At 37.8% G+C, this 25,864-nt stretch overlaps 1 long non-coding RNA gene across 2 annotated transcripts; it reads left to right on the forward strand.

Annotated features, from left to right (window-relative positions):
- Positions 1-10,715: 10,715 nt before the first annotated feature.
- Positions 10,716-25,064, forward strand: LOC119626213 (uncharacterized). Of its 2 annotated transcripts, none has more exons than XR_005242371.2 (3): positions 10,716-10,775; positions 17,651-17,876; positions 23,846-25,064. It is a non-coding gene; the product is annotated as an uncharacterized lncRNA (long non-coding RNA). The 2 variants fall into 2 exon arrangements; XR_005242370.2 differs by lacking the exon at positions 10,716-10,775 and adding an exon at positions 12,024-12,084.
- Positions 25,065-25,864: the final 800 nt, after the last annotated feature.

The following is a 25,864-nucleotide window of genomic DNA, read 5'->3' on the forward strand; positions in this document are numbered from 1 at the left end:
GCAACCAGGTTAAGGAGTGAGGGTGTCATTTAGAGGCATAAATAACACAGGAGAAAGACCAATTTGAGGGGAACACAATGAGGTAAATTTTGGATATATAGATGCGAAGATACATACAGATATCAATGAGATATCCAAGGTAAGGTTATAAATCAAACACTTATATTACTACCTGCTCAATGTTCTAAGTAGTTTTCAAATAGTAACTATAGCTGATCCTTGAACAATACAGGATTAAGGGAACTGACCCTTCTGCAGTGGAAAATCCACATATAACTTTCAACTGCCTCAAAACTTAACCACTGATAGCCCACTGTTCTCAAGAAGTCCTATCAATAACATAATATAGTCAAATAACACATTTTGTATGGCAATATGCATTGTACATTGTATTCTTACAATAAAGTAAGACGAAGAATGTTGTTAATGAAGAGAACATATACTTACTATTCATTAATTAGAAATGGATAACAATAAAAGTCTCCATTTTCATCATCTTCATGTTGAGGCTGAGGAGGAGAAGGAAGAGAGAAGGGATTGGTCTTACTGTCTCAGGGCAGAAGAAAATACACATATAACTGGACCCACACAGTTCAAACCCACAGCATTTAAGGCTCAACTATAATTTAATCATCATAACAACACGATAAAGAGGAGATAGTATTATTGTTATTATCCTTATTTTATAGGTAAAGAACTAAGAATCTTGAGAGCTTTGGTAACTTTCCCAAAGTCACAAAGCTATTAAAAGATGTCAGCAGGATTAAAATCCAAGTAGTCTAGCTCCATTTCCCTGCAGTTGAGCCAGTCTTCCCTGCAATCCTACAGTATCTGGATGAACATGTTTTTCTAGAGCTCAAGAGAAATATAAAATGATTTCGATATCTATAATATTTCAATGTATTAACCAGAAATGAGTGAAATTAAAGTGACAAATTTTAACCTAGGAAAATATGTAGAGATCTGAAGGATTTAATAAAACTTATCTTTTGTCCCCCTTTTTTTTTTTTTTTGAGCTATAATACCAAGAATGATAGGAACTTCTGATCTCTTGGTAGTAACATCCATACAACATATTTTCTGGTGTGATATTTAAGAAATGGTCAGCTATTAAGTGAAGACACTCTGCTGACTCAGTTTTGGGAACTTTTCAGTCATTGCAGACAAAAAGTCCAGAGGTGGCAGAGTTCAGATTTGTGGGCTAACTTCTGTCTTTCATCGTGCCATTTACACAATACTATGTGTTCAAAGAGCTTACTGTCCTTTAAACTTCACTACATGACAGGACATTCTAGGAACAATGACCACTCTCAAATGTTCTTGAGTACTGGTAAGGCATTTACAAAGTGCATAAATCCTTGCTTTTAGTGTAAATTTGGCTCATTCCTGGTAACCTGCCTTTGAACTCAATCCAAAGTTCCATTGATATTTATATAATACCTTCTCATACAAAAGAGTGGGAGTGAACCTTTAAATGTCAGAAAAATATTTACTGACTTAAACCAGGAAAGAAATAACCAATGAATCTATCATTTTTTTTTTTTTTTTTTTTTTTTTTGGAAAGTGATTCTGGCTGATCATATCAAATCTATAAAACTGATTTCCTCCACCTCACCCGGCTAGTCCCAGCTACTTGGGAGGCTGAGGCAGGAGAATGGCGTGAACCCGGGAGGCGGAGCTTGCAGTGAGCTGAGATCAGGCCACTGCACTCCAGCCTGAGCGACAGAGCGAGACTCTGTCTCAAAAAAAAAAAAAAGAAAAAAAAACTGATTTCCTAAGTCTCAATAATATCCTGTAGCAATTAGAATTTTCTTCAAATAAGTAATTTTACAAGACATTGAATACCCATCCCTTTTATAAATCACTTCTCAAAATCTTAGCAAGGATTTTCCATTCAAGTTATATGAATCAGTTTGAAAAAGTGGAATTATAACAGGGGGATGTTAGCACTAGAGTATGAACCCAACAATTTGGATCTGTCTCAAGGTCAAAACCTATATCCTTGACCCCAGGCAGCTATCAATGCAGATTCATAATTTTACAAAGAAGAATCAGGGACCTGTGGGGAGTTACATCCCCTATCATCATTTGTGAATAGACGGAAAGGTGCCCAAAAGAAATAAAAAATATAAAACAATTACCTTAAAGTACACACCCTTTTGCCTGTGAATCGGCAAAATTGTATTTAGGTATAGAAAGAAGGATTCCTTGAAACACTGCCAGCCTAAATCTGACAGTCGAGAAAATATTGTAGTGTTAACATCAGCTGGAATGCAGCCCAAATCTCCCCTCTCACTCACAGTTGCTCGTTTTGCCTGTAACATCCAGCAGAGAGATCCCCATGTTCAACTGGTGTTCAGTAGCAAATGTGGCCAAGTACAGGACCATGTGGCAAGCACTCCCAGGCTTCTTAAGCCCCCAGTAGGCATCTTCCTATGAATTCAAGCCAATTCCCTGCTTGAATTCCCAAGCCAAGTTACTGCTGCCTCTCTTCTACCATTACTTCAATTTTGGAGCTAATCTGGTACATAAGAGCAATCCAGAGAAGAGGAAATTCTCTAAACAAACCAAGATCATTCTCATTCCAGGCTTTTGAACATGCTAGTCATTTATCTGTAATACACTTCCTTTTTCTATACTCAGAAAATTAGTATCGTCCCGTAAGTCCTAAATTAAGCATCAGTTTTTCCACAGAGATTTCCCTAAACTGGCTTTTATGTGTTTCCACTCTGTGTTTTTCTAATTTATTTAATAAGAAAAATTTTCTCACACACAGAAGGATAAAGAAGATTGTGTTAGCATTATCCAAAGATAGATGAGAAACAGAGAGAAAATGAGACAGAAAGAGATACATATATAAACACACACACATATAATACACCCTTGAACAACATAGGTTTGAACTGCACTGGTCCACATACACTATTTTTTCAACCAAAAGCAGGTAAAAAATACAGTATCTGCCCATGCCTGTAATCTCAGGTACTTGGGAGGCTCAGGCAGGAGGATCACTTGAGGCCAGGAGTTCAAGACTGGCCTGAGAAATATAGCAAGACTCCCCAACCAAAAAAATAAAAATATGAAATTATTTTACTTTTAGCTGGGACTATACATCTGTAGTCCCAACTAATCTGGGGGCTGAGGCAGGGGGATAATTTGAGCCCAGGAGTTCAAGGCTGCAGTGAACTATGGTCCTGCCACTGTACTCTAGCCTGGGCAACAGAGCAAGACTATCAATAAATAAATAAACAAGAAAATGCAGTGTTCACAGGATATGAAACCCATGTATAGAAAGGGCCAATGTTATATTTATATATATGAGTCATGCAGGGCTGACCCTGAAACTTCCACATATGACAAGGGATGACTGTTGATAGGAGAATAGACTCATGCAATTATGGAGGCTGACAAGTCCTGCCATAGGCTGGTAGTCTGGCTCAGTCCAAGTCCAAAGGTCTCAGAACCAGGGAAAGGCAATGATACAATTCTCAGGGAGAGACCAAATGCCTGGGAACTGCAGAAGGCCACTGTTGTAAGTCCTGTAGTCCAAAGGTCAGAGAAACTGAAGTTCTGATATCCAAAGGCATAAGAAGAAAGGCAAAAGAGTGCAAATCCACCTTTCCTTTGCCTTTTTGTTCTATCTAGGCCCTCAGCTGATTGGTAGGTGTCTGTTCACTTCTAGTAGGGAGGGATCTTCCTTAATCAGTCCACTGATTCAAATGCCAATATCTTCTGGAAACACCTTTAGAGACACACCCAGAGATAATGCTTTACTGGCTATCTAGGTATCGCTTAATCCAGTCACCTTGCTACCTAAAATTAACCATCACAAAGAGTATAACAAAATGATCCACAACCTAGAGTTAACATTTAATTTCATTTCCTTCCAGTGTTTTCTTCTGTGTGAGGGCTACTTTGATCTCTATTCCTAGTCCTATTTGTTTCCAGCCCTGATGTAAGAGAACCACTGTCATGAGTTTGATTTACATACTTAAAATTCATTCTTAATACTTAAACACACACACACACAAACTACATTAATAATAATGTAGTATTGCACTATGTATGTTTTTAATTTACAGAAATATTATACCATTTCTGTTGTAAACAACATATTTTTGAAATTTATGCTTGTTGATATTTATAGATATATTTCATTCTTCTTAATTACTATGGTATGTTACATAATTCTTATGTCTTTCACATGTGTACACTGAATCTCACTGACAGAAAACTTCATGGAAGTATTTACTTTGTTCACCACTGTTTCTCCCACTGTGTAGTACAGTGCCCAATATTCTAGTGGCAAATAACAAATACATCAGTCCATTCTCACACTGCTAGAAAGAGCTACCTGAGACCGGGTAATTTATGAAGAAAGGACGTTTAATTGACTAACAATTTCACCAGCTATACAGGAAGCATGGCTAAGGAGGCTTCAGAAAACTTACAATCATGGCGGAAAGGCAAAGGGGAAGCAAGCACATCTTCACATGGTGACAGGAGAGAGAGATAAAGAGAAGGGGGAAGTGCTACACACTATACACTGTTAAACAACTAGATGTCATGAGAACTCACTATCACAAAAATAGCAAGGGGGAAATCTGGCCCTATGCTCCAATCACCTCTCACCATGGGTGGGGACACACAGTCACACCATATCAGAAGAATAATATTTGAAGTTTGTTCTTCTATTTGTCTTGAAATGAGCTTTGTGTATATAATTGGAAGTCTGATTATTAGATTACCTCCTCTTGCTTTTACTAAATTTTGTGGAATTTTTCATAATTTAGATCTTTTTGATATTTGGTAATTTAGATCTTTGGTCTTTTTGGAATTTTTGAAAGCCTTTTAATGTCCTATAAACTGCTGATCAACTAGAGGAGTGTGTCAAACTGGCTAAAAAGTGACTAATTAGTGCAGGAGAGCTCCTGAACAGGAATCAGTCCTGGGTCTAACACTTAAAGGACTTTAAATACGTTATTTCTTTTCTGTGAACTTCAATGTTCTTTAAGACAGGGTGGGAGGTAATAATATTTCACCTCCAGGATTGAAATGAAATCATTCATGTAATGCTATTACGTGAATAACTGGCACTTTATATGAGTACTGAACATTGGAGGTTATACAGATTACCATTATGATTACCTACATTCTAGAATGTGGAGCAATGCTATAAATTAACATAAGCTATGGAATAATCTGATTATGCTATCCTTAAGAGACTTTAGAAATTCACCCTTAAAATTAACAAAGAATAGCCACTAATCCCTTTCTATAAAGTTTTATAGTGCAAAGAGTGAGGCTTTGGGCTCAGTCAAACCAGAGTCTATGGTATCAATAACTGGTTCGTTGTGTAACTACAGGCAAGCTATTTTTACCTCTGTGAGTTTCAGTTTCTCATCTAATCATACATTCTATCCTGGAGAGTGACACTTCCTTGCTGGTTTAATGTCATTATCCTCTCTGTATACACCCTCAGCCTATGAAGAAGGAGCCCTGTTAAGAAAACAAAGACAAATTAGAATTCTTAAAATACACACTGCTGTGCTGATGTGGGAAGATTTTTATGAGATGAGGTCATTATAATAGGTCCTTATACCTCGTTTGTTTTCCACTTCTATATTTGTCATGGCTTATGTGGCCAGTTCAGATGTTAGGATTTGGAATCACTTCCCACCCATGTATCAAAAATAGAAACTAGATGAAGTCAAGTAAAGAACATAAGGGGCAGAATTTTCAAGGCAGCATCAATACCAGTCCTTGTAAAAGGGAGATGGGTCTTCGAGAACATTATACGACTCAGCTCAGCCCCCACACAGTATGCTAAGTACAGATATGGGGCAGATACTTGAGCCATAACTAAAATGTGTGCCTTGGGTTCTAGTGTACTTTGCCCATAGAGCCTTGGGAATCCAGTGATACATAAACCTCAATATCCTTGAGCAAATAATAACATTTGGCAATCTTCTTGCTATCCAACCATCTAATCATAATATCTTATCCAAAAATCCATCCTATGCAGTCATGGTTAGTATAAATGCTTAAAGAAAGGCTTTGCTTCTTTGCCTACTCACTCAGAACAAGCTATTATGAATGACAAGTATCTACTAATAATATGCTCTTTCATAGATATTTCGTTTTCAGACGGTACTATTGAATATTAAACAGGATTCAAAGCAATATTTTTCTATGTGAAATTTTGGGTATAGTCTGATGAGACCAGTAAGGGTATAGAAATCACTCAAGAAATAACTGTGGATTGATTGAATACATGAAAATATGAACAAATAAATAAAAAATATTTTGGAAATGGATGCCTTAACAGAATTATTTAAACAATTTGAAGATGGTTTCCCTGGACTTGACTGCTATTTTAGAAACTAAATACTCTAATTTATTTTATACATATCTTTGTTTTTCAGCAATGCCTGGGGAAGCTCCGGAAGTGTAATACACACTGGGATGGTAGAGGGGAATTAGTCAATGACTTTGGATAACACCTGGAATTTGACCTGCAGACTGGAATACAGCTTCCTATTAAAATGTTTCATTCTTATAAGTCTTGTGTGCATGTATGGCTTTAAGGAAGAAATTTTCTCAGGCTTAAGACATAAATTAAAGCCATACAGTGTCAGCTTCAATAAGGGCCTCTGTTTTTCAAATTTTTTTGACTTTCACTTAGAAAGACAACACTGTACTAGGAGGTTACTTTTTGATCAGTCTCAACGTTTTTCTAGCTGTTCTCAACTCCCCTTCAAAAGTATTTCCCACTAGAATTACATGACTGTTGTGCCTCCAAGGTGAATGCAGTGTTTGGAACAACAAAATATTGATTTCCCATTGTGTAACTTCCATTTAATTTAAACCAAAATGCAAGAAGTGGAAAGAGTTGGTAGGAGAGTACGCTGATATAACCCTTTCCAGTGATCCTTAAAAACTTCACACATTTCCAGTGTTGAATTTTGTTGACAGACACTTACTTCAATCACATTTGGTCTTACATATCTCTTCAAAGTCTGGTTTTAAAAAAATCTAAAATCTTTAAAAGCCTGGTTTCACCAGCCAAGAATTGATATGGTGAGCATTAAACCCTAGCTGTTTGCCCAATTCAGTCTCATTCATCATAGTTGGTTTAACCGACTTACTCCAAAACAGCCTCTAAATTTACTGGCTGCTCCATAAATGCATGAAAAAGACAGCTCTTTACCACCTCCAGCATCATAGGCTTTGCCTTTGCAATTCCATTATCGCTCCAGTCAAAGGGAAATTGAAAACCCTCTTGAGTATTATTCTATCATTTTGTATATTCTATTATCCTTACTTAACATTTTCTGATCGGCTTTTCTCCCCATCCCCTAGGTCAATGCTATTTTCCTATGATATTTTTGTCTTCTAACATTATTTTACAAAATCATAGTAAATGTAGTTAACATTGGTTATTTCGATATCTTTTTCTCTGCCTTGTTTATATGGGGAATTGTTGAAGTTCTTGCCATCTGATTTCCTTTTTAGGAGATATTTTTACCAGGTTTTGTCATTTTTATCATTTAATGGATAAAGTGGTCATTCTTTTTATTATTAATTTCTATACATTTTATGCATCTGTTTGTTAATCCATTCATTTAAAATTTCATTTAAGGGCTGGGCGCGGTGGCTCACGCCTGTAATCCCAGCACTTTGGGAGGCCGAGGCGGGCAGATCACAAGGTCAGGAGATCGAGACCACGGTGAAACCTCCTCTCTGCTAAAAATACAAAAAAACTTAGCCGGGCGCGGTGGCGGGCGCCTGTAGTCCCAGCTACTCAGGAGGCGGAGGCAGGAGAATGGCGTGAACTCGGGAGGCGGAGCCTTCAGTGAGCCGAGATCGCGCCACCGCACTCCAGCCTGGGGAACAGAGCGAGACTCCATCTCAAATAAATAAATAAATAAATAAATAAATAAATAAATAAATAAATTTAAATAATGAAAAAATATCTACTTTGTACCCGACTGTTAAGCACTTTATGTACATCAATAATTTTACGAGGTTGGTTCTATTATCTTTCTTGCATTGCTTAAAAAACTGAGGCTCATAGGAGTTAATTTGTCTAAACTTACAGAGGTAAATATTAAAAGCAGAACTGCAAACGATAATCTTCATTTTTAAGCCTGAGTTCTAACTTTCATACAATTCTAGATTTATCATCAGTTGGTCACTATTTTGAAACATGAGGTTAGCTTGTAGGAGAGAAAAATAAATTTTAAAAAAGATACTGCCTTCACAAAACTTGCACTATACAGTAATGAAGCGAAAAATCTACACACACCAAAAACTTTAATACCTCATATAAATAGAATACACACCTGAGAAAGAAAAAGCTCTTCAAACATTAAGAAGCTGAGAAGATCCTTGATAATTCAAAATGGTGGGTCTTGCTGTTCCCCTCAGCTGAACTACCTTCCCTTGCTCTTCTAACTTCTTAGCAAACTTCAAAGCTTTCCTGGTTACCCTGCCCTACGGTGCTATCTTATTTTGCTAAATTCTGATAGAATTCCCTGTAGCTCAGGCATATTTAATATTACTGATTTTACTGTTGGGTATTTATCTTGTGTCTCTTATGGTTTGTCTCTTTAACCTAATCATAATCTTCATGAGCTCACTCCCTGAATAACCTGGCTAGTTGTATATTCAAAATAAAGGGCATTTGTAATTGCAATTATAAACACGTGGTTCATTTTGGTAGCACAATGCTTCTCAACCTGTGCAGGTGATGGAAAAGCATTAAAGTCATCACACTGTAAAAGGAGACATCAATATATCTGATTTTACGTAACTAGATATATTATCTTACCATGCATTAGTTACTGTCCCAGAATTTATATATTGTAGATAAGTAATAAAAAGCAACAAAGATTGAAGGAGAACAAAACTTTTAAGAGGAAATATATAAAAATTATATGAATGCATGTTATTCACGTTTTATTCTGTTGTATTTCGCCTTGCTTTGTTTTTTAATAAAGTGGGGAAACATAAAAGCCTTTTAAAATATTGGTGATATAGTTGCTTGTATTACTCAACTTGCAAGTCCTTGCAGTTCTATGAAGCCACAGTTTGGAAATATCTGCCACAGTGGCAAAATGTTGTATTTATTCTTACGTCAATTTGTAAGGTAGCTAATGGCTACAGGTGTTATTAATTACAAAAGAATTCAGACATGCTCAGTTACTTGGCTAGGAGCACAATCACAAAATCAGATCTAATTAATTTCAGAGACAATGATTTGAAGGTGCAGCACTTCTTGTTTTGATCATTGAGATATTTAACCCCATATTCTTATTTTCTTATAATGCTAAAGAAGCATAGACACAGATTTAAGTGGTAAACAATTTTAATGCTGTTGGTATCTCCCTAGACACTTTTTATCTTTAATTACAGTAGAAGGGGGATAAGAAGGCACCAACATTTACTTAGCTCCAGTTATGTGCCAGGTACTCTGTATAATTTAATTGACATTTATTCATTCCTTAACAAATATTTTTCAACAGCTGGCACGTTACACTTATCACTCTTGTGATAAGCAAAAATAGACATGCTCCCTACATTCATGAAAGGTACATATTCCAGTGTTAGACACTAACCAAATTCATAATTGTAAACAATGCTATGAAGAAATAATATGTAATTTTATCCTCAACAATCCTTTAAGGAAGCACACTGTCACCTATTCATAAATTAGGAGGTTAAAGAACTTGTTCAAATCTACAAGGCTAGTAAAGGTCAGCATGGCTGCCAGGTATGGCTCAGCAAGTGTTGCCTGAAACTCTTCTGAGGGCGGGGGGCATTATTCACATCCATTATAATGTAGCTGAGGCTTCCAGAGTTTTGACGTGTATCATCCGCACAACCATATGTGTGGCCTTAAGTCAGAGAGCACTCAGCCCTCAGTTTCTCCACTTGTCCCTAATTATTGTAATTTCTCACAGTAATTAAGTTTGAAATATGTTAGTTTGTTCATCAAACCTACTGTATCTTAAAGGTAAATTATGTAGGATAGCATCTAAACAATACCCAATTGAACGGAATACAATCCTCATTCAAATTAATAAAAGGTGGTTTGAGTGCCTGGTGTCTGTAAAAAAGACAGTATGAAAGATGTTTCCTGGCCTCACAGTTGCCAGCAGACCAGGAAAATAAATGAAATGAGATTGACCATCATGCCACAATGCACTTAGAAGGCATTTCACTGCCAGTGAAGAATTTGTTTTTGCCTCTCCTAGCAGCCATATCAGTTGTGAGATGGAAGTTTGGAAGATAGCTAGAATACTTGGATGAAAAAGTTTGAATGATCTACCCCGGGCAATGGTGGATCCTTGCCAATTTGAGGGCATAGGAATATCATGTGCATCACAATGTTCAGAATGGTTACTCCAGCAGTGTGAAAACCCATGAAGGAAACTCCAAGATGCAGGGAATCTAATTAGGAAGCTTTCAAAAAAGATCGGCAGAAAGTGACAGGTTCTTGGATTATGGTGGTGAATTTTTTTTTTTTTAATTGGAAAAGCATGTTCTATTTGGAAGAAACATTGAAGTCTCCTTTCCTCCTGGTTTGCTGTAGTTGCAGCTTTGTGTGGCGAGTAACACTTAGTAAATCTTCCTTACTTTTCTACTGCACTATAAATGAACATTCTTACATAGCTTGTTTCTCAGCCCTTTTTAATTAGAATCAGAATAGGAGAATGGGTATCTCAGCCTGTGAGTAATTTGATATAGAACTTCTTACCCCCAGGTCAGTGGTAAGTGAAACACATTTACATATTTTTAAGTGAATTTATGGCTCTTGAAGGGAGCCCAGTTGTAATCCTTGACACCAGAACACTTTATTGCTAGAAAGCCCACAGGCGTTGAAAACGTTGATCAGAAAATAACAGAGAGAAGGGGTTCAATTTCAACAGTTTTTCACTGTTTGGCTTCCCTTACAAGATCTTCTGAAATTGTTTGAATTAATCCTAGTTATGATTCTATTTTTAAAGGCTGATATCTATCTGATGACAAATTGGATACGAATCAATAAGATGGGCTTATTTCAATTTAGAGTATGAGCTATCCTGTTGCTTAAAAACAATTATCCATATTTGAAAAAGCAAGGAATTTATTACAGTATTCACGTTGTACTAGGGGGAAAAAGGAATGAGTGATAAAAATTGTATTACAAATTTCAGTAATAGGAATATGGCTTTTACAATTAGAAAATAATAGCACTGATTACATTGATCTTAGCATCAAGGGAAATAGAAGTTACTTTTTCTGGATGTGTGTGCCCATTTAACACCCCTAGAAATGACCAGAATGGATTCAACCCCGTCCAATTCCTCAGCTTCCAAGGCAACACATCCATGGCAACAACTAAGCATCATTACAGATTCTCAACTGTGAACAAAAATAACAATTTCTTAACTCCCTTTAACCCAAGCACATTTTAGGTGATGTAAAAATACAAGAAAAAATTTCAGTTTTATCATCATTGATTATATATATACTCTATCAGATATATTACTAGGAGATGGGCATATAATAATTAATAAAGCAAATTACCTGTGTCTTAGCTTCAAGTACTCTGAATGCATAACCTAGAAAAAGAGCTTGCATGAGGACCATTTATTAGGGACAGGAACCCAAGGGACAGGGATGACAGAGAGAATCAAATGCAGGAGGGAAAGCCAAACCAAAAATGAATGCATCAGCCACCACTATAGGCAAATGGTGTTCCATCCTGCCAGACTTTCTAAGGAAGCTTATGAAATGTATTTCAGAATTGTTCACCTGGAAGATAAAAGGGAGTTTTTTGTTTGTTGGTTTGTTTGTTTGCTGTGGGCGCTGGCTCTCCAATTGTCAAGCGTGACCTAACGGACGTGAACTTCCCCACACAACCAAGTTGTGTGACTGGCACAGACATGCCTTGCAGCAGCATCAGGGAGGCCTTGTGGAGTCTAAGAAAGACACTGTCAGGTTCACCTGTGTGAGCTCGGCCAGAACCTATGCTGGACTATATGGTGCAGCCGACTGGTGGAAGAGATGAGGCTGAGAAGACACGAAAGGCTTATGGTACTCTCTTCCCTTAGGGTACTCAATATTCAATGCATACCAAAAAGTCATACCCTCTCTGAAAGAAAGAAGTTAAAGACATGCATCCTTTTAGAATTATTATATAAAGTAGACAGGTACAGATTAAATCGATGAGCTTTGGAGTCAGAAAAATTGTGGTTTGAACTTTCTTGGTAATTCTTACTCTTTGTGCGGCCTCGATCAATTCATTTAGCATTTTCTCATTGGTAAAAGGGAGGGTGGGGTATGGTAAAATAGTTTCTATTCCCCACAATGATTTTGAATATTAAATGTGATTATGTATAGCATCTAGTCCATTGTTGTGCATAGGTACCATATCAAAAACAAGTTTTTAGAGGTGAAGACTGGCGATCTTTCTATTTTCTTACTCCCATCCATATTTATGCATCAAATGATGCCATGAAGCATAACATATTTTTAATGATTTGAGGATTCCTAAGATAGAAATAAGGCTGTTCATAGTGCTGAGAACAGAAAAAAAGGAAAGCTGTATTTTGTCTCAAGTTTATCAGAGTTCATAATAGAAAGTGTTTTAAGCTTCATTTTCAATTCATAAAGTTCTTCTAAATTCTATTTTCTCAGAAGAAGTCAGCAGATGATTTGGCTTTCTAATTGTTAAACTAACTTTTTAAAAATTTAAGAAAAAAATATTGATGTTTGGCTAAGCTGTTTCTTGAAACACCAGTGACCCTGAATGCAAAGTCTTTACAAGCTAAGAATTCCCTGAAGCTTGATAGGAACATTGAGATCTTAACCTACACAACAGAACAGCAGGATAAGGCACGTCACTGTGCTGAGATATCACTTGGGGCCAGATTTTAATAGCTGACAATTCATAATGGATTGACAAAAGCAAAACATCATTAACTTGAATCTACAAAGTCGACATTTCCATATGCAAATAGGAGCTGGCACATATGTGCCTGTGTACAAGTCTCATTGCTTGTTCAGTTGTCTGTATGTCCTTTCCTTTGTCTTTAAGATCCCAGTGGACAAGAACCACGTCTAATAACTCACTTTGCAAAACAACAACAGGTGCACAGATTGAGGCCTCACTAAATGTTTTCTATGGTAATGATGGCGATATTGTTGATTTTCTCTCTCATGTAAGAGTAAGGTCTACAGTCTAATGTCAGTAACCAGGAGTAAAAAGATAGTCATGAATGATACATTTGAGCAATGGAACATGAAAGTTACATTATATTTATGTAACTAGGATGGACTAAACTGACCCTAAGGGTGCGTCACCAGAAACAGCACGCACTCTGATATTCTATCTCTTACTTTAAGTTCATAATATCGATTCTTATAAAAGATGTTTCCTTCATTGCAAGGTAGATAACTCTTTCATATTTATTCTGAGAATAATGGGGCTGTGATTTTTACTGTTTAATGTAAATCTGCTTGATTCAGTAAAATTTCATACAAGAAATTATAGCAACATACTGCCTGCCTGATTCTGGCTCATGGGAAAGTGATTTAACCTCTCTAGTATTAAGTTCTTCTTGAATAATTGTAACCTATCTTACAGACTTGTTGTGCAGATCAGATAAGATCAAACAAGATAATATAAAGTGCTATAAAAACTTAAGCTATTGTTATCCCTGAAAACTTATCATTTGGGCTGGGCTTAGGTGACTTTAGGAAATAGCCAATTATACTATTTCCTTTATGAAAATGTAATCTTGGACTTATTGTTCAGCATGCCTGTGTGAACACACTACAAGGACCCACAGCCTCTTAAGATTCCTCACTGTACTTTCTTTCTCCATGTTCCCCAGGGATCTGTCCTTCTTGGCTTGTCTTTCCTTTTCTTCTGTGTATACAAATGTTGTGTGTTAAGATCAAGGAGTGGACACCTGGTTTGTTTCTCCGAGTTCCATCACTCAGTCTCATAAAGATTTTGCTTTGGGCATTGCAGCTGGCATTCTTTTCTTTCTCTTCCTTGCTGCTGAATGGTTACACAGGAAAGAATAATGAAGGCTTAAACTCTCCGATTCGGCTTCCTATCTACCTTGCATCCTCCTGTTACCAAAGGGGAAACACATGTTTTTCAAACTCAATTTTTGCTGATGAAAATTTTGTTCAGTTTCACAGCTTGACTTCAGAATTTTCCCAAGTGATGGTAAATTTCATTCCCTTGCCAAGCAAGGAAATAGCCTACAAGCATGTTTGGAAGAAAAACTTAGCAATCCCCTTGAAGCTTTAGTATCAGATAAATAGAAGAAAGAAAACAAAATTGTTATGCCAACCCCTCTGTCATTCAAAATACTGATATGTTTAAACATAGTAAATTTGGGGAGAATATTTAACCTAGGTCAATAGAATATATTAAGTTACTAACCTGTAAACCTTGATGTATAGATATTTATAGTAATGGTAGCATTTGACCTCTGAAAAGACAAAGAAGTGAAGCTTACACACGGCTCAAGATTGAATGCATATTTGGTGAATCAATTATAGTTAGAGACAATGATCAATTAGATTTTCTTCCTCTCATACATGCTACTATTTTGTTTAGAACATTCATTTGAGAAATTACTTATGAAAACTTAACTTCTCTTATTTCCTTGATGGTTAACTAAACCACTATAATTCTAAGTTCCTTTTTATTGTCTTAGTTCACCACAGCCCAGATAAAAGCCCTTTCTATAGGTCACTTTCATTAAAGGTGTGATAAAAATAAATGACTTGTAACAGGTAGAGAAAACACGAACCAGGAGGGGTAGGCTGCAATCCTATTTCCCAGCAGTGCTACAGAAAGTCTCCACGTTCTTTTGGGTTTTATTTCTGTGTTCAATTCCCACCAAGATAAACCGCTCCCCGACCCCATCCCCATCTTCCTGCCTGGGTGTCAAGGGCTGACACTGAAATAGACAAAAGGTAGAAGAGACCTTCCCTCCTTGGGAAGGGTTTTGGAAGTTAGCTAGTTTATTTAATCCCCAAGCAAACCTGCAGTCAAGTTAATCAGAATGAGAGAAACAGCTTCCTACAGACAAGCTAGGACTGTGAGAAATTGTTTTTCAGGGTGTTTTATAGCCAAAAGCCTTCAAGGGAATGGAAGAGCTCTCCAACCAGGGGCACAAATATTCAAGGAGAGCTTGTTTGTTTTACGGTTATTTTTATCCCACAATAAACAGCTTAAATTTGCAGACTATATTTTTTGACTATAAAGTGGGTTATTTCTCAAGATGCTGGTGCTTTCCCCTAACAGATGGAATAAATAGAAGAAAATGCTGAGAATACACCACTGAAATTCTGATTTATTCAATCATTAACAAAAAGAAGTACAATTTCAATGGTAATAGAATGAAAACCCAACTGTTTCTGCTTTCCTTCTGAAAACTTGTTTTCTGTGGAGAATGATGCTGTTAGGCAAACACCTATTTAAACCTCAGCAATGTATAATCTTAACTTCAGGCAGCATGGTTGTATAGGTTTGGTAATTTGTAATACCTCTGCAACTAGGGATAAAATATTAACTTCCAATAATATAAGCAGTATCTGCAATACAAATACTAAAAGTGCTACATTATCTCACAGGAAAGATATTTTATAAAAAAGACTTTGCACTTGGTTTTCAATGCTTCTCTAGGCAGTTGCTTTGTAGGCTTGTTAGAGGAAACACAGTGTATGTGCAACCTTTGGAGACATGGCACTAAGTAGACAACCAGTCAGTCCAGTATGTCTTTCTTAGGACACAAATAAGAAGGCAGGAAAAGAAAAGCCATTTAAGTGCAACAATAACCTCAGGGAGGACACTTTCATGTTGGAAACCACACTAAATGCTTCTTGGAAAAATTGCTTGAATATAATGAAACCAAATAAAATATTGCTGTAAGTCTATAAGAAAATCAGAAAACCTAAAATTAAAAAAAAATCCATGACATACATATATGTGTAAAAAAATCCATGATATACACACGTGTGCACACACTTGTGCACATACACAGGGTACGTAAGAACATAAAACATTTATCTGTGTATTTTGCATATCACAAAGAACTGTAGGATACAAAGATTTCAACATATTTGTGCACAAACTTTTTTAAGATTTTGAAGTCCTTGAGCTGGAGCTTGGCTCTGTCGTTAACCAATGTTGTGACCTTGGCTTACTCATCTTTTTTAAATCCTAAGATGATTTTTGCAGAATTTGGTAATTAGACTTCTAAATGATCTGTAAGGAAGTTCTCTCCAGTTCTAAAATACTGTAATTTAAAGGTTTTCCTTTTGTTTTTTTGCTTTCAACTGAGTATTTCTTTTTTTTTAGGTTTGTTATTAATAAAAAGAAATCAACATAGAATTATGTTTGCAATATGCAATCACCTATATTTAGCTGAAGAGAGATGTTTATGACAGAAACCCTTCAGTTTCCTCCTTTGTTATCTTTGGTTTACATCAGATGAAAAGCTCCCCAGTAGCAAGGTGGCAGTTACAATCTATGGAGCCTAGAATGAAAATGAAATTAAGTTGTTTTAGAAGACACCTCATTTAATAGATTCTCCTATTCACTTATTCCTCTCTCTCTTCTTTTATCTCTAACCCAGAATAATTCTAAAAATCTTGAATAAGAACAGAACTTCACGATAGTCTTCCCAGGAGTTTTAACAAAGCTATGTATAGAAGCAGTCTGGTTGAACATTTTTAAATCTATAAATTCTAAAAGTGGATGTGGCTTCCCCTGTCTTAATCATGTAAGCAGACTGCAACAACATTACTGCTCAAACCAACGAGGTCTTTTAAAATGTGCCGCCCATTTCCTTTTTCAATCCGCCGAATAGCTGCAGTTATTTTTAAACCTCTTTAGTTCTCTATGCACACACAGTATCATGCCTATCTCTTCGTGCAGGTGGGTGTTTTGCTGTGGTTTGTTTACAATTGGCAGGACTTGATTGTAAAAGCCCTGTATTATGAATAAACCAATGCCTGAAATGAAGTGGAACCTTGATTTATTTGGGTAGGACTGTTTTCCAGTACTGTAAATCATATTTTGGTGTTCATTTACCTTTGCATTCTTTTTGAGCCACCGGCACTGAGGCTGACGAATGGGAATCAAATGAAGTGTGCTAAGTGTTTCTGCTGGAGGGTTTCAGCTCCCCACTAGCCGGGGTGTGATTTATCTCTGCAATACATCATGCAACTTATTTTCCTTTACTTATTTTATTTAGTGTTGTCACAAATAATATCAATTGGCCATTGCCTATGAACCCTAAACAGTAGTAAATTAATGAAATAAGCTGCATGTACAGAACTCATCTGTCCCCAATTTGATTAGAGCCACTTTGGTTGTACCAAGCCATTTACGATAGATGAGCTTCATTTATTAAACAAGCAGCTTCATGAGTTCTTGGTAAATTGTTATGCATAGTATTTGCAGTGATTTTAATGAAACACTTAAAGTTGACTCTTTTATATCTCAATCACTAAGAATATTTTATGCCTGTGGAATAGGCATTTTAAGTCATCTTGTGACTTTCATCTGACTAACTCCATCTGAAGTAGTTGTCTATTTATGGCAGGAGTTGTCCTTTATTTTTGTTTCTAGGGAAGACAGTAGGAGCAAGGGAACAGCAGAGGGGCTTATTTCATGTAAGGGCTTCTTGTCACCTGAACTATGGTTGAAGTTTCCTCACAGCACACAGCCACTGGTCATAGCTTTACCCAGACATTTCTGTGCCCACATCTTCCTGCTGCACTTGCATATCAAGAAGCATTTCAGACCACGGGAATGCAGGATTCCAAGGCATCAATTTACCTTGGAATTTGAAAAGGTAGGTTTCACAAAGCAAATGGCGTTTTAGAAAACAATCAGAATCATTCAGGTAGATAATGTTGGTGTTTCTTTGTGGCTTTAACAAACCTGGGGGGTGCCAAACATGTTCCATAAAAGCACTGCAAGGTAGGTAAAAGCTGTGAATCAGAAATAGGGAAAGCATAAGTGACTCTGATATGAAACAAGGTGACAGCTTCTGGGCACTGGGGAAACTGCCACAAAAACAGGAGAAGGGGTGAGGGACACAATGCAGGGAACATGTGTCCAGAGGCTGCAGTGAGATGTGATGATCGTATAACTTCGTGAAGGGCAGAGGAACAAAGCTGGGGGACAAAGAAATCATAGTGGATGAGATAAGAACATGCCGGAGAAGTATCTGTGTGAGAGTAAAGCAGAATAAAAATTGGAAACATTTGGAAGAGCTTGTCTTTTTCCAGAGTTTAAATGAAGGTGGGTGGTGGTGATGTAACGCAGAATCGTACTATATGTCTTTGCTAAGAACATATGTCCTCCTCATGAATCCACTGCAGTCAATACCAATAAAAAAAAGTGTGAGGCAATCATAGAAATGCTTAGTGTTAAAGTTAAAAGCATATTCAATATTCCTGTTTTACTAAAGAATTTTATGCATGCCAGTACTTCAAACCCTCACATGTTTTCAAAGAAATTGAGAGCCCCAAAATGCTAGAGCTTACGAACTGGAAAAGAGGAAATTTAGACATCCCAGTCCCACAGATTTTGTTAATGATGTTTCCTGAGAGTTACTTTATAATTTTTTCAGCGTATAGTTATAGTAGAAATCTAATTCGTTAGTGTAAGTTCTTTATTTTAAATGAAAATTAAAAAGTCCATTGAGACAATCTCCTAATTAGAGACAATATGAAAGGAAGGAAGGAAGGAAGGAAGGAAGGAAGGAAGGAAGGAAGGAAGGAAGGAAGGAAGGAAGGAAGGAAGGATGGATGGAAGGGAGGGAGGGAGGGAAGGAGGGAGGGAGGGAGATAGGTGTCCAAACCAGAGTTTCTTCCTCTTGAATAGGGGCTGGGTAAAATAAGGCTGAGACCTACTGGGCTGCACTCCCAGGAGGTCAGACATACTTAATCACAGGATGAGATAGGAAGTCAGCACAAGATACAGGTTACAAAGACCCTGTTGATAAAACAGGATGTGGTAAAGAAGCTGGCCAAATCCCACCAAAACTCAAAACCAAGATGGCCTCGAAAGTGACCTCTGGTCATCATCACTGCTCATTTTATGCTAATAATGCATTAGCATGCAAAAAGACACTCCCACCAGACCACGACAGTCTACATGCCAACATCCGGAAGTTACCCTGTATGGTCTAAAAGCAGGAGGAACCTTCAGTTTTGGAAATTGCTTGTCTCTTTCCCAGAAAATTCATGAATAATCCATCCCTTGTTTAGCATATAATCAGGAAATAACTCTACGTATACTCAGTCAATCAGCCCATACTGCTGCTCTGCCTATGGAGTAGCCATTTTTTTGTTTCTTTACTTCTCTAATAAACTTGCTTTCACTCTACTCTGGACCTGCCTCAAATTCTTTCTTGTGGAAGAAGGAAGGAAGGAAGGAGGGAAAGAAGGCAGGGAGAGAGGGAGGGAGGGAGGGAGGAAGGAAAGAAGGAAGGAAGGAGGGAAGGAAGGAAGGAAGGAGGGAAGGAAGGAAGGAAGGAAGGAAGGAAGGAAGGAAGGAAGGAAGGAAGGAAGGAAGGAAGGAAGGGAGGGAGGGAGGAGAGAAAAAAAGACTTGCAGTTCTTGTATGTATACATCATTATTATTATTAAGTGATTTTTTTCGTGCTCATTATATAACATATAAATATCATGGAACATTTACTCTGAGATAAAAGGAGCTGGAAAATATTAAATAAAATACATCCCACTCAACAAGTCCAAAGGCGAGTTTCATGACAAAAATGATATCTTGGTGAAAAGTGTTTTGAAAGCAACTGCTACCCTAAATATTTCTTTCATATTCACAGTTGCACACTAATAAGAGATTCTGAGGAGTCCTGCAGTAAAGAAAGTGTCTGGGTTTGTTTTAACTTGCATTTCAAAACTATGTTTGACTAGGGTAATTTTTTTTTTTCATGTAACAGCTATTAACAGGCTATGTACTAGTGCTTCAGTGAACATATCTTGGGAAATGCTGCTCTCAACGCTTCTGCATAACTCACTCACAAATTCTAACTCTTTTAGAGATTATACTTAGGAAAATGTGTCCATGGGTAGAACTACCCATAAGAAAAGTAAGGTTTATGAAGGGAATTCTAAACTCTGGAGTCTTCAGACATGACCAATGAGGAAATAAAATCTCATTCTGGGAGTTCCCAAACTCCAGATGTTTTATTTTATCTGTAACCGAACTTGAAATTGAAAACGCAATCTTTAAAATACAGTACTATCATAAAAAAAAAAAAAACCCTATAGATAGGATACTCATATTTAGCAATGCTCTTTTTCTCATTTTTGAAGTTGTAAACATGACTAAAAGTCAAAAATACCGATTCCGACTCAACAACTTCCTTTGTTACCTGAATTCCACATCTTCTCTACCAATCAAATTGCTGAAATCTCGCTCTAAAATTAGCAATTTTGTTCTGATTATTTCTCAGCTTCATTTCCCTTGATCTCTTGGGGGCATTTGATAGTGTTGATCTTGTTGAACGTGTTCTCGCCCAGGGCCTCTGTATCACACCATCCCAATGCTTCTTCCACCTCTAATTACTCTTGGTCACTGCTTCCTGATCCAGTAATTTCACTGTTCCTATCATGCCACAAAGCCCAGGTCCTAATCAGATGTTTGTTTCCTTTCATATCCTTTCTTCTAGAGTCCACTGCTCATCTCTGTTTTTCAGGGGTCATCTCTGAAAATATGCTGGCCCAATGTGTGACTCTCTAGCTCAAGAGCCATCTTTGTATTTCCAAGCATATCAGAATATTTTCTCTCAAATAACCTGACAGATCCAATTTAAGAAGTTAACACTAAACTTGCCATCTGTTCTAAAACAGTCTCATTTTTAATCATGACCTTATTGCTCTATGTAGCAACACCATTTTTTTTTTCACTTAAAATGTAAGTTTAAGTTGCAGCTTACGTTTTAATGGAAGTTAAGGAAAACTCAAAATATAAGTTTTTCTAGTGCTTTTTAGTGTATTAATTCCTTACCACATGCCATTACCATGCTAAGCACTACAGATACAAAGTCACTTGACCTTCAAGAACCTCATGATTTAATCTGAGAAATAGGAATATAAACACAAAATCAAAATAAGTTTAATGTTATAAGTACAAGATGTATAAGTTGTTATGGGAAGAGAAAAGTCAGAGCTCAGAGAACCACAGAGGTGGGACAACGTTAGAAAAGGCTTCATAAGAGAGGCAGCATTTGAGCTGTGTCTGAAAGTTGAGTTGAAGGTCATATGAGGCATAATAGAAAGAGAAATGCTATTCCAGGCTGTAAATATTTATGTTTTTTTTTTTTTTTTTTTTTTTTTTTTTTAAGATGGAGTCGCGCTCTGTCGTCCAGGCTGGAGTGGAGTGGAGCGATCTCGGCTCACTGCAAGCTCTGCCTCCCGGGTTCAGGCGATTCTCCTGCCTCAGCCTCCTGAGTAGCTGGGACTACAGGCGCCGGCCACCTTGCCTGGCTAATTTTTTTGTATTTTTAGTAGAGACGGGATTTCACCGTGTTAGCCAGGATGGTCTCGATCTTCTGACCTCGTGATCCACCCGCCTCAGCCTCCCAAAGTGCTGGGATTATAGGCGTGAGCCACCGCGTGCGGCTTACTTATGTTATTTAAAGGGACAGTCAGAACTTCGGTGTGTCTGTGTGGGGGACAGAGTTTATAAAACTCATTTAGATTTGGAGGAGCTATTAGGAGATGAGGCAGGGAAAATGTTGAACCTAGCTTACTACTGACCTTGAATGACTTGCTAACGAGTTCGGATTTAACTCCCTGAAAACTAGGGGAGATGAGCAGAATTTAAGCAGAAAAGTGCATAATCATGTCTCTGTTATAGAATGATCATGCTGAGAGTAACGAAGATGGAAAAGAGCAAATGTGATAGAGGACATAAAAATAGTCTGCTATCTAGTTTTCCTGACTCCAGGTTCTTTACTTAATTCTAATACTCCTTGGTGACTTTGTGACACTTGATTGTGTGTGTGGGTGCACAACACACACACAAACCCAAAATGATTTCAGTAACTATAGTTTTTTTGTTACCACAAAATAAAAGTCTTTTGCCTTACTTTCAATGTCCCCCAGATTTACTGAAGGATACGTTTTTTCACATATGCAACCGTATCCTCTCCCAAAGGCCCACCCTTTTTGGTTTTTGTTGACATTCCCCAACTTCTGAACATATGGGCATACCATAGTCATTCCAACTGAACTGTGCATTCTTCTTTGCCTTCATCCTCTCCCATGGTCTGCTCCTTTCCTCTTCATTTATATAGATCAGGTCCATTTTTCATCCCCAAGTACAGATCTGTTCCTCTCCCATGGAGCCTTCTCTTATTAGCTTGTCCCATTCTTACTGATACATATCTATATAGATAGATATCTCTATCTATCTATCTATCCTATCTATCTATCTATCTATCTATCTATCTATCTATCTATCTATCTATCTATCTATCTTATTTTTCCCCAAAAAACTCTTTAATGTGTGCTGGATCCTGCAGTTCATGCATTATCTTTTTCCATTTTTTCTTTTACATTTTAGACTAATTTCAAATAAATGATTTGTTTCTCGAAGCCTAGAACTATGTGCTCATTACACCCCTGGGTTTCTCACTTGTTTTGAAAATAATCGACATCCTAAAATCAATCTACGAGACTTCTTTTAGATTTCTTTTTTTATGTTGGTCTCAATGCAAGAATCTACAACAACAAAAAAAGTGTCTAAATTTGTTAAGTATAGGCCAGGCACAGTGGCTCATGCCTCTAATCCAAGCACTTTTGGAGGCTGAGGCAGGTAGATAGATCACTTGAGTTCAGGAGTTAGAGACCAGCCTGGACAACATGATGAAAACTTGTTTCTGCAAAAAATTTAAAAAGTTAACCAGTTGTGGTGGCATGTGCCTATAGTCCCAGCTCCTTAGGAAGCTGAGGTGAGATGATTGCTTGAGCCCAGGAGGGAGGGGGTACAGAGAGCTAAGATCATGCCCCTGAGCTCTAGCCTGTACAACAGAGCCAGATCCTGTCTCAAAAATAAATAAATAAATAAAAAATACTGAGCATTTACGTGAAAAGCACTGTGTTAGATGAATCTATGTGTAAGCCTTATCATAGCACTATGTGGTATTATTGTGATTATTATTAATATCATCATCATCACTGCCATATTAATATAAGGAAAGTGAGTTAGAAATACATTAAATAGGTCAGGCGTGGTGGCTCACACCTGTAATCTTGGCACTTTGGGAGGCCGAGGCAGGCGGATCACCTGAGGTCAGGAGTTTGAAACCAGCCTGATCAACATGGAGAAACCCTGTCTCTACTAAAAATACAAAAATTAGCCAGATATGGGGGTGCATGCCTGTAATTCCAGCTACTCAAGAGGCTGAGACAGGAGAATTGCTGGAACGCAGGAGGCAGAGGCTGTGGTGAGCCGAGACTGCACCATTGCACTCCAGCCCGGGCAACAAGAGTGCACTCCAGGCTTCATCTCAAAAAAAAAAAAGATTAAATTAAATAATTGTTCAAGGGCATTCATTCATCCAATCAACACATTTTTGTTGAGTTTTTATAGTGCCCTAGGCATGGTTCTAAGTACGAGTGCAAAAGTAATTGTGGTTTTTGCATTCTTGGAATTTGGCATTTGATATTGGAATACATTCTTAAATAAATGTGGTTTTGTTAAACATCATTTTAATGGGTATTTCTCATTTTATGTTTTTTTGCTCATCACTTATTACTTGCTGTTTATTTTATGTTTATTTTAGATGATGGAAATGATGTTAGACAGAAAGAAAACTCGAGTGATTTTCTTATTTGAGTTCAAAATGGTTCGTAAAGTAGTGGAGACAACTCTCAAAATCAACAACGCATTTGGTCCAAGAACTGCTAACGAACGTACAGTGCAGTGGTGGTTCAAGAAGTTTTGCAAAGAAGAGGAGAGCCTTGAAGACGAGGAACATAGTAGTTGGCTATCGGAAGTTGACAATGACCAACTGAGAGCAACCATGGAAGCTGATCCTCTTACAACTGTGTGAGAAGTTGCCAAGGAACTCAGCATTGACCATTCTAGAGTCGTTCAGCATTTGAAGTAAATTGGGAAGGTGAAAAAGCTGGATAAGTGGATGCCTCATGAGCTGAGTGAAAATTTAAAAAAAAAAATTGTCATTTTGAAGTGTCATCTTCTCTTATTCTACACAACAACAAATCATATCTCGATCAGATTGTGACTTCCAATGTAACATGGATTTTATATGACAACCAGTGATGACCAGCTCAGTGGCTAGACCAAGAAGCTCCAAAGCACTTCCCAAAGCCAAATTTGGACCAAAAAAATGTCATGTTCACTGTTTGGTGGTCTGCTGCTGGTCTGATCCACTATTGCTTTCTGAATCCTGGCAAAACCATTACATCTGGTAAGTATGCTCAGCAGTTCAAAGAGATGCACCGAAAACTTCAACCCTTGCAGTCATCTTTGGTCAACAGAAAGGGCCCAATTCTCCACAACAATGCATGACTGCACATCACACAGCTAAAGCTTCAGAAGTTGAACAAACTGAGCTACGAAGTTTTGCCTCATCCACCATATTCACCTGACCTCTCGCCAACTGACTACCACTTCTTTAAGCATTTCGACAACTTTTTGTAAGGAAAACACTTCCACAACCAGTAGAATGCAGAAAGTGCTTTCCAAGAGTTCATTGAATCCTGAAGCACGGATTTTTATGCTACAGGAATAAACAAACTTATTTTTCATTGGTAAAAATGTATTGATTGTAATGTTTCCTATTTTGATTAATAAAGATGTGTTTGAGCCTAGTTATAATGATTTACAATTCATGATCCAAAACCGCGATTACTTTTGCACCAGCCAAATATGAGGGAGTAACAGTTGCACAGAACAGTTCTTTCCTGGAAGTCGGGCATTTTGCCTAGGGGGAAGGATCATTAAAAATTTAAACATTTTAATAAAACCATTTGAACAAATGATTTTGTAACAATGTCTAATAGGGTGATTCATGCTGTTGAAACAGGAAAGATTCCCTTGCCCCCCTCACAGGACTGATGATGGGGGTGTGGCTCGCTTCTTCAGTGCCCCACTGCTCAAACCTCTAGGGGAGCATACAGACGAGCAGGCTGTGGGGCTCTGACCCCACAGCAGTGTCTAGAGGTGAGTGTCTACAGCTGAAGCCCCAGTGGGTGTGTGTTACAAGGTACTCTTTTAGTTTGCTGTCTATAGGCGGCTTGTGTTAACCAGCTGGATTAGACCCTCTACCTTATCCCAAGAACAGAGGGCTTTCTGTATTCTGGGTTCTTGCCTTGGTGTACCCGAAGAATTGGATCACATGTGGGCTTGGAGAATGAATGTAAAGTTTTGTTGAGTGGAAGTAACTCTCAGCCGATGGGGGAGCCAGAAGGGAGATGGTTTTCTTCTGGAGTTGGGCTGCTCAGTGGGCCCCTGGCTCTCTCCTAAGACTGCCCGGGCCAAACTCCGCCTCATCCTGCTGGACGACTGCCTGGCCTCTTGTCGGCATCAGCCAATGTGCTCTCCCATTGGTGTGCTCCCGTCGACATCCTCTCAATGTCCGTCCACTTGTCTTTCCGTTGATGTGTTCCTCTGCCTTTCCAGAAGCTTCTGTCTCTGCCTTGCTAGGGTCTCAGGTTTTTATAGGCCCAGAATGGGATTGTGGTGGGCCAGGGTGTTCTTAGAGCAACATTTGGGCGCAAAGGTAGAAGTGCCGGTCCTCACCTAGGTCCGTGGGGGTAAGGCCCCCTCTATCCAACAC

This window comes from Chlorocebus sabaeus, chromosome 20, assembly GCF_047675955.1.
Source record: "Chlorocebus sabaeus isolate Y175 chromosome 20, mChlSab1.0.hap1, whole genome shotgun sequence".
Taxonomy (NCBI): Eukaryota; Metazoa; Chordata; class Mammalia; order Primates; family Cercopithecidae; genus Chlorocebus; species Chlorocebus sabaeus.